A 9,943-nucleotide genomic window follows, 5' to 3' on the forward strand; every position below is an offset into this window, starting at 1 on the left:
CAGATAATGTCAAGTCTTTTAGATGCTGAGACTAGAGCAGTCTGAGAGATAGATGAGGTCTCACGGCATTTTTTTTTTTTTTTTTGTCTTTTTAGGGTTGCACCCATGGCATATGGAGGTTCCCAGGTAGGGGTTGAATCAGTGCTCAGCTGCTGGCCTAAGCCATAGCCACAGCAATGCCAAGCCGAGCTGCATCTGTGACCTACACCACAGCTCAAGGCAATGCCAGATCCTTAACCCACTGAGCGAGGAAAGGGATCTATGCTGCATCCTAATGGATGCTAGTCAGATTAGTTCCACTGAGCCAAGAAGGGAATTCCTCACAACATTGTTGATAGAGGCAGATAGGACAAGGCAGATAAATTTAGATTGTAATAAATACTATGAGATATTAAAATTGGGAAGACTGGAGTTCCCATTATGGTGCAGCAGAAACAAAGCTGGCTAGGATCCCTGAGGATGCGGGTTTGATCCCTGGCTTCACTCAGTGGGTTAAAGATCCGGCATTGCCCTGAGCTGTGGTATAGGTCACAGACATAGCTTGGATCCTGTATTGCTGTGGCTGTGGCATAGGCCAGCAGCTGTAGCTCCATTTGACCCTTGGCCTGGGAACTTCAACATGCCAAGGTTGTGGCCCTAAAAGAAAAAAGAAAAAAAAAAAAAAAAAAAAAAAAAAAGGAGATAGTTTTTGGCAGTATGTTAGGGAAAGAGGGCTACTATCTTAAGGTGCTAATGGAAGACCTGTCCAAACATTTGAGCTAATAAAGACCTAAAAGCTGAGAATGAGCAGTCTAAGGAGCAATAGATTCATGCCCTGGGGAAGCAAAAGATTTGTTCTGTAAAATAGAAAGATGGCCAGAAGAACTGGAGTATAGTAGATGTGGCAGGAAAATAGCTTGTAGAAATCATCAGGGCCTGTCAGGTTGAACATTGCATATTGTGCTAAGAAATTTGGATTTTATTTTGTCTGCAAAGGCAATTTTACTTTGGAGGTTGTTAAATAGGAAAGTGAAATGATGTGCTTTACTTTTTAAAAATACTACTTGGCGAGCCTGTAGAGGGAGCAGGCACCTTTCCAGGCATGGAGAGGAATAGATGGAAGAAGGGTGACTGCATAAGATCAGTGTCAGCCCAGAAAGTGTAAAATTGGGGCCACCACTGATTGATTGGGATACAGTAAATCATGTAGTAGCATTGAAGTTCATGAATAATACAGGGATCATAGAATCTATGAGGATGGACGATGTAGTTAGGTATAAGAAATCCATGAAGTACATAGCCATGTTTTTTACTGGGTGAATCACAATGCTTTGCATTAACTTAATGCCATAGTACTTCCTGGCTTATAATACTGCAAGGTAAAGCACTTTCTCAAAGGGATCTATTAGAAAGCTACATGATTTCACCTGTTTGTTGACCTTGACAAAATGTTTCCAAAGATATAATCAAAATGTTTTTCTATTGATTAAAAAAGCATAAATATTAAACCTATCAATAGAGACATTTAAGTGTGAAAACAGATTGTATGCTTTAAAAATGTACTCATAAATGATATGAAATATAAAAAAAAATAAATAAAAATACTACTTGGCTGCTGTAATATCTTATTCAAAGTTGACCTCTACCACATCTCATGATGACATTCAGTGTCTAACACATATTAAATTCTGAACAATGAAGTACCAATTATCCATTCTTTTTTTTTTTTTTTTTTTTTTTTTTGTCTTTTGTCTTTTTAGGGCCGCACTCATAGTGCATGGAGGTTCCCGGGCCAGGGGTCTAACTGGAGATGTTGCTGCTGGCCTGTGCCAGAGCTACGGCAATGCCAGAGCCACAGCAATGCCAGATCTGAGCCATGTCTGCGACCTACACTGCAGCTCATGGCAATGTCGGATCCTTAACCCACTGAGTGAGGCCAAGGACTGAATCCGCAGTGCTTCCGCTGTGCCAAGATGGGAACGCTCCAGTTATCTATTCTAAGTCCAATATTTTTCCTATAATCTCTTCTTAACTGTCTCTTTTCCCCAATCCCCTGACCATAGGGTAAATTTCTATTTATTAAAACTCAGCTGGAGATTACTGTTCTGGAAACCCTTCCTCATCTGCAGAGCTGAGTGAAAGGCTGTGCTTTATCCAGCTTTTGGATTTTGTGTTCCCTGATATAATATGATCATGCCTTTTTGTAATTGTTAGTTGTTGGATGTCTCTAGTTCCATACAATGCTTAAACATACAAGTTTCTTTCTCTCACTTAACCGTCAGGAACTATGTTAGATGATATGCACATATTCTGTTCCATCTACTGCCTTTAGCTGTCAAGGTATTTCATTATTTACTCAACTTTGAAGCTGAGTCTAGAGAAGGTGGTCTCTTTAGAGAATCTTTCCAGATCACTCCAAGCTAACTCTATAGCCCTTTCATACTCTTACAGCCTCACTATAGAAGATTCTTATTTTTTTACTAACAGCTGACTTTCAAATACCTCCAAATTAAACCAATTTTTATTATTAGATATGAGTTCTTTGAGGAAAGAATTACATCTTACCTGTCTCTAAAATCCTGGTCCTTACTGCTATGTTTAACACATAGAAATGCTCATTAAGTGGTAATTATTATGAATCTGAGATCCTTAAACCACGACCACTAAAGTTTTCCATAAAAACAAAATACATCAGTGTAAAAGATATTAAAACCCCCATTTATATCATTTCCAAGGAACAAATATTTTTAAATCAGAAAATATATTTTATCCTTATATTTCATAGAATTAAATCTTCATATTTGAAAAGCTGGATAGGACAGAAACTTTAGTCTATACATTAGAAAAAACAACCTCTTCTTAATAGTTGCTAAGAGCATTATACTAACTTTTACCTAATTGGTTATGAGTTTGACAATGATTTCCAAATGTATATGCATAGAGATGAGTTTTCCTATCTGTGATAGAGGGTCCATTCCTAAGATTTGAAGTGCAAGAAGGGCCAAAGAGACTGAAATGAAAATTGGAATGCTCACACAGAGATAAGTATTTGTGTTTTTTATTTTTATTTTTGAACACATAGATAACTATAATAGGAAAGTAGAAATTCAGCCAAATAAATGCATGCACTGTTCCTCCTCCTCCTTTTTTTTTTTGGCCATAAGAGAGCCAGTTAGATTGGCCCTCTGGGCGAGAGATCAGCATTCATATACTCACTTGCCTTTCCCTCACTCTCTCATTCCTAAAGCAACAACAATATTAGCAACAACAACAAAACAAGTATAATCAGAAAGAATAATCTATTTTAATCATAGATAGATGGGGGAAGATAAGATTTTTAATCACTGTTATTTATTGGAGAAAAACCAATCCTGGTATGAACATACCATAATTAAAGTTACAAACTCAAAATTCTCAGAAAAAACCCTAAAAAGAACTCAAGAATTGCAGAGATGACCTTGCTTCCTGATCATTTCATCAAAGGGGAGTGCAAGGAAGGCATGTATTGGTTCAGATCCACATCATCTTTGTCTCCCATCAGTCTCAGATTCAGAGTCTTAGGTCCTTCATAGATCAAGAAGCTTTAAGATACTGTTCTCCTCTGGGACTCAGCAAGACATAGATAGGCCTCTGCACTATCTACATGTGTGGGGATGTATGAATATTTACAAATAAATGAAAATATAAATTAGCAGGACAAGAGGGGAATTCTTGCCAATGGCAGTTGCTGTAAAATACACATAATATTTAATTACATTGAAAAGAAGAGCAGGGACCAGTGTAAATCATTCCATATGATCATGCTTAAACTGAAGAGGAGGTGCCCTTATCATGAGACCACATGGAAGAACCTGAAAAATGGGTGTGAAGATTGAGAGGCTTTAGCTGTCATCAGCTAGATGCTCCGCAAACACAAAAGCTGGTATTTTTAATATAAATATGCATGGTTAGAGTTCCTGCTGTAGTGCAGAAGGTTAAGGATCTTGCTTTGCCTCTGTGGTAGCACGGTTTGATTCCTGGCCTGGTGCAGCGGGTTAAGGATGCATGTTGTGGCAGCTGTGGCATATGTTGAAGCTGTGGCTCAGATTTGATCCCTGGCCTGGTAATGTCCATATGCTATGGGTGTGGCATATATATGTATATATATATATATATATATGTGTGTATATATATATATATATATATATATATATATGAAATTTTGATGGAACATATAATGAGGTATCTTTTTTTTTCTTTTCTTTTCTTTTCCTGATTACTCCAGAAAAACCAAAGACCACATAAGAACAAGATATGTAGGACAGGAAATTCCCTAAACTTGTAATTTCATTTAGTCACTTATTAGGAGTAAGGAGAAGAGTTGGATACTGACAGATAGGAGCAAGTGCTGCCTGTTAAGATTTAATGCAACCACTAAATAAGATAATCAAGAGAAAATGAAAAACTGGAGCCCGATTATCTTTCACTAGACAGAAGCAGACCTTAGTCACTGTCGGCAAAGGAAGCATTATGAGGTAGAAAGGCCATGGGAGCTGGAGTCAGAAGACATGAGTTTGAGTCCTGAGCTCTGCTACTTATTATGATCCTGGATAAATCTGGCAGGTCACTTTGAATTGATATACTCAACTCAAAGAAAAGGATAATAATGACATCATTAGCAACAATTGTACTGGGTTTGCTATAGTAAATGAAATAAGATTAGAAAAACTAATTTATTACTTTTTCAGTAAAAATAGACTGGACTCTAGTGATCATAGGAAGTAGTCCATCCTATGACTCACCATCCCAAATTGGAAACATTTACTCAGCATCTTCTTATAAGCACACCCACACCCTAATCTCCTCTTCTCTCTCTGAATTGGTTTGCTGAATGGCTTTCTGATTGCCTACTAGTCTACCTAGCTCTAGGCTAGCTAAGGTGGCCAATCAGGGGATCTGAACTAGACAGGCAGGGAATTTTAAGGACTTTGAGGTGATGGACGTGTATTAGTATTGATTTTTCACAGCCTGTTTTGCTATGCTCATCATTTGGCTCCTTTCTATTTAGATTCATTTGTACAGCACTTTCTGCATATTGTACTTTACTTTGTAATTATCCTGACTAATAACTAATAGTATGTGCTATTATTGAGCTTCTTGCATGTAAACCATGCTTTTCCATATCCTGGAAAAGATCTACTCTTTTTAGAGTCTATTAAAGAAGGGCCACATTCATGAAAAACCAGTGAAAGACAAGCATGAACAAACATAGTTCCTATTTTAACATTGGAAGTCCCTGTACTAGGTTTATGGTGAAAACAAGACCAAGAAGTATTCAGAAAGTCTTGGCTGTGTTCATCAATGCCACTGAATATAAGAACATATTAATTTTCTTTAGTTTTGAAAACATCAGGAGCCCATAACAGTTTGATTTCTAACCTAGATGGCATCATGCACTGATGAGTGTAATTCACTGAAATAAGACAAGGCCACTGTAATAGAAATTAACTCTGAACATGGCCAAGAACCTTATTACCAATGCCTGGGTTAGGGAGGTGGGGGGCATGGAGAATAAGAAAAGAAAATGACTAGTAAAGAGAAAACTGATTGGGAATCTATAGTTTATTTTTTAGCACTAATCTCAAGGTCCAAAGATAGGGAATAAAATGGGATAGTCTCAGTGCTACTTAAGAAACTGACAATTTGTACAGATTAGATCAAATATTGTCCTGTGATGATGATCTCCCTTGTTTGCATGGAAAATTACAACTCTAAGTTAGCTAATGAAAATCTAAAAGAAAAAAATTACTGTATTCATTATACATACATGTTACAAACATTTCCGTAGATTCACTTCCTCTCAAATATCTAATGCTAAAATTATAAAGGCATGTTGGGCCTCAAAATATTTTTCTTCCTTCTTTTTAAAAATTTTATTTATTTATTTATTTATTTATTTATTTATGTTTTTTTAGGGCTGTACCAGCATCACTAGTCAGGAGAGAAGAAATATCTAGGGTGACATAAAAAGTCACCCTGGTCAGCAAAAAAAGATGGTCGCAATGGGCATAGATGCAGACGTGGCCAGTGGGAGATTGGGAGGCATTTTGTGTCAATTTTTTCCCATGGTGCTAGGACTGCAAAGATTTTATTGACAGGTCACTCAATGTGCTATTACTGGACTAGTCCTTACTCATAGTAGCCAAAAGTTTCTGGACCGCTTGTCTTACTAGTCTCTTATGGTCCAGGAAAATATTCCTTTTTGTTTCTTCTTATATCTAGAGCTACACTGTTACAATTATTAAGCTTTTTTTTTTTTTTTGTCTTTTTAGGTCTTCACCCATGGCATATGGAAATTCCCAGGCTAGGGGTCAATTTGAAGCTGCAGCTGCTGGCCTACACCACAGCCACAGCAACGCCAGATCTGAGCCTCATCTGCAACCTATACCACAGCTCACACCAATGCTGGATCCTTTAACCCACTGAGCAATGGCAGGGATCAAACCTATGTCCTCATGGATACTAGTTGGGTTCATTACTGCTGAGCCATGACAAGAAATCCCTACAGTTATTAATCTCATATGGGACTATAAATAATTTTATCTCAGTTACACATCTGGTAATGCAAGAAATAACAATTTTATTTAACAGTTAATAAAAAATAATATAGTTAGTAGTATTAGTAAAGTCATAAGAATTTAAGTCATGAGCTTTAACCAAGTACAACCCAGTATATCACCAGTTCATCTGACTAGTCTGTCCCTTATCTTTAAAGGAATTATATATTGGCTTTGTCCATAAGGCAAACTTAATTTCCTAATGTTTCTAGCCTGGTTATCCCTAGATGATCTAACTGTTCCCAACACAAGGGAGACTTTAAATTTAAATTACCATATCCTGGTGTTAACCACATAACTCTATCCCGTAGTTGTGGAAAGTTAAATCCTTTGGCTGAAGTCTTGCTTATTGTTGATTGAGCTTGAGTAAATTTATGTTATTTATTTATTTATAGGGCTGCACCTGCAGCATATAGAAGTTCCTAGACTAGGGGTCAAATCGGAGCTACAGCTGCAAGCCTACACCACAGCCATAGGCACAGCAAGTGGGATCTGGGCCATGTCTGTGACCTTCACCACAGCTCACAGCAATGCTGGATCCTTAACCCACTGAGCGAGGCCAGGGATTGAACCGAATCCTTCTAGATCCTAGTTAGATTTGTTAACTGCTGAGCCCTGAAGGGAACTCCAAGCTCGTGTAACTTTAGAAGAAAACATATTTATAGCCTGGGTCAGAGCAGGTATTATTAATTGGCCAGGTGAGAGGTATCCCACCTAGTAATATCAATAATGGCCTGATAAGAATTATATTTTTTCCAATAAAATTACAAAGGTCCAACTCATAAGAGCCTTGGAGGTAAGAAGCCCAACAAGGTAAATCAGAAGTTTTAGTTGCAGGTAATTGACTAGAAACCCAACAATTGGACTGATTCCTAAAGTTTAATAGGATTGTTCCCATGATAGAAAAACATTTGATTAAATGATTTTTCTTTAAAATTACCCTCATTTTTACCAAATATAGCCAGATTAGAATGGTAGAAAGTATATCCCAGATGGAAAACATATATATATATATTTATTTTTAAAAAGCTCTGGCTCGTGTTTTTAAAGAAAAATTGTGCATGATTTACTTTTTACCAGTCTGTTCTGGCATGTTCTAATGATATCAGAATCACCTGGATTAATGATAGCCAGTGTGCATACTCTGTTTCTACATGCTGTGCCCAATTCAATATTATTGCCACTGTAGTGATGGACACTAGTTTTGGCCAACGTGGCATAATATTCTGTTTCAGATTTCCTCAAGGCTGGGTAGCTCTTGGCAAGGATGGCCAGTTTTGCTTTGCCTCGTCTGATCATTTTCAGAGTCTGCTTGTACATACTTTCCACTTTTCATAAAGAGCTGGAGCTGAGAGTTGATTGACTCCAGTGAATTTTTGTCTTCTTTGTGGCTACCATCTTCCTGCCTTAGATGCAGGATGCCCCCAACCACAAGCAGCTGCCAAGATGGCTGGGGAATAAGAAAAGCAAAAAAACGTATTTTCTAACCATTTCTTTTTCATTATTGGTTTTGCCAGGTAGCCAGGAAGAACCAAGTGGCCATTTTGGATTTCCCATAGTCCTGACTGTTTAAGTCATAGCTATTATTTACCTGTCTTAATTTCTCTGATTTAGGAGCAGACTTTTGCCATGCTATAAGGGCATCAGTATGGCAACAATGGGGGGTTAATTTTTTTTTTTTTAGAAGTAGAATGCAATCTACGTGTGCTATAATCTTCACAGATTTTGTTGTTTTTACTTTTTATTTGACAATGTTTCCCCCTGTAATTTAATCAACCAAATAATTAAAGGATCTTATTTAACCTCTAGTATAACCTAGGTACAATAAATACTTAAAGTTGAAGACTCTAGACATGTCTATATTAATTAGATCCACAAACCTTAACACCAAGTATTCATTTAATACTGAATATTTCATAGTTAACATGAACCTAAAATTAATTCTGGCCGGTTACCTTCTGTATTTGAGAATTTATGTCAGTGCTTAATTTCCTTTAAGCTAATTAAGTAGGGCTCCTTTATGAATTAATTTTGGTAATGCCATACATCCATGACACACATATACAAACACATAATACAGAGACCTCACTGTGTCCATTCTGAAGTTTTAGCTATGGATAAGCTACAATTTTGTAAAATCCATCTTCTCTGCACCCTTCCCTTTGGGTAAGGGGGTGGGGATTGGGGAGCAGGGGGTTGAAGAGGATGTTGGCAAGATGAGGATAGGAAGAGTCATCCAGAATAGCTGGTGCGAGGGAGAAGGAGGGAGACTAGGCAATAGAGAAGCAACAGAGAGACGCTTGCAGCAAGAGTCCCTTAGGCCCAGATTTTGGTTGAGGGCCACGAAGGCCTGGAAGTCAGGTGCCTCAGAGTCCTTTCCTTGTCAAATTCCTTCTAATTTCTGAGGATACAGCTGAGGGGAGAGTGTGCAGGAGGCTCTGGGATGTACCATAACACATTCTTAGCCTATATGCTGTAGATTGGGGATACTGAAAGTAACTGACTGGCAAAAGATATCCCTTTTTGTCTCAGTGATGTCTCCATGTGATCAAAACATAAAGTGACAACTGTCTCTGCCAATTGTTTCATATGACTGGGGGAAGTGGCCAGAGAAATGGGGAACCCTGTGACTAGGGAGGGGAAATTCCCAGGAGCCAGCCAGAATTAACTCATCATTAGATCTTTTGGGATGTGGAAGGAGTTCACAGGAGCAGCAAGGTCCTTTAAAGCCAATCCAGCTAAGAAAGACAGAGCAAAACTAGTAGGAAAAGAAGGCTGGGGATTATGTCTTATAGTCCTATTGGGGAGGCAGTGGCCAGGGGACAGTGAGTTCTGTATTTTTCTTTAACCAGTGTGAGTCTTCAAGCTGTAGGCTGCCCTGATGGCTTATAATTGCCTGACCCATGCCCACATGGTATCTGTTGTCCTGGTCTCCAGCTGGAAGGAAAAGGAAAAGAGGAACCTCTATCCCTGAGGGTAGCACTTTCTAAGGTATGGTGAGCAGTGAGGCCTTCAGAACACACCAAAGTATAACTCTGTCCAGGGGCCCTCAGCTGCTTCCATAGCTACCTGCCTGTTCACACTGTTTTCCAGAAAGAGAGAAGGGAGGAGTGGAGGGTAGACCCTCAGTAAGCTCTCTGCACAGGTTGCCAAAATGTTGTGGTCCATGCTTGGGTTGGAAAAAGAATTTCCAGACTCAGAGCGGAGTCAATATAAATATAAGTTTATTGAGGTAAGAAATGCTGCTAGCACAGTGGGAGGACTTGATAATCAGGGAGAGTCATCTCCCAGCTCATGGTTGTGTCTGTTTTTATAGCTCAGGGACAAAGGGAGAGGAAAGATCTCTACACTTGCTGGTTGGTTGGGGG

General features: G+C 38.5%; 1 pseudogene; it reads right to left on the reverse strand.

Moving 5' to 3' along the window:
- LOC106510033 lies at window positions 7,642-9,743 on the reverse strand (annotated as a pseudogene).

This window comes from Sus scrofa, chromosome 4 (genome assembly GCF_000003025.6).
Source record: "Sus scrofa isolate TJ Tabasco breed Duroc chromosome 4, Sscrofa11.1, whole genome shotgun sequence".
Lineage (NCBI taxonomy): Eukaryota > Metazoa > Chordata > Mammalia > Artiodactyla > Suidae > Sus > Sus scrofa.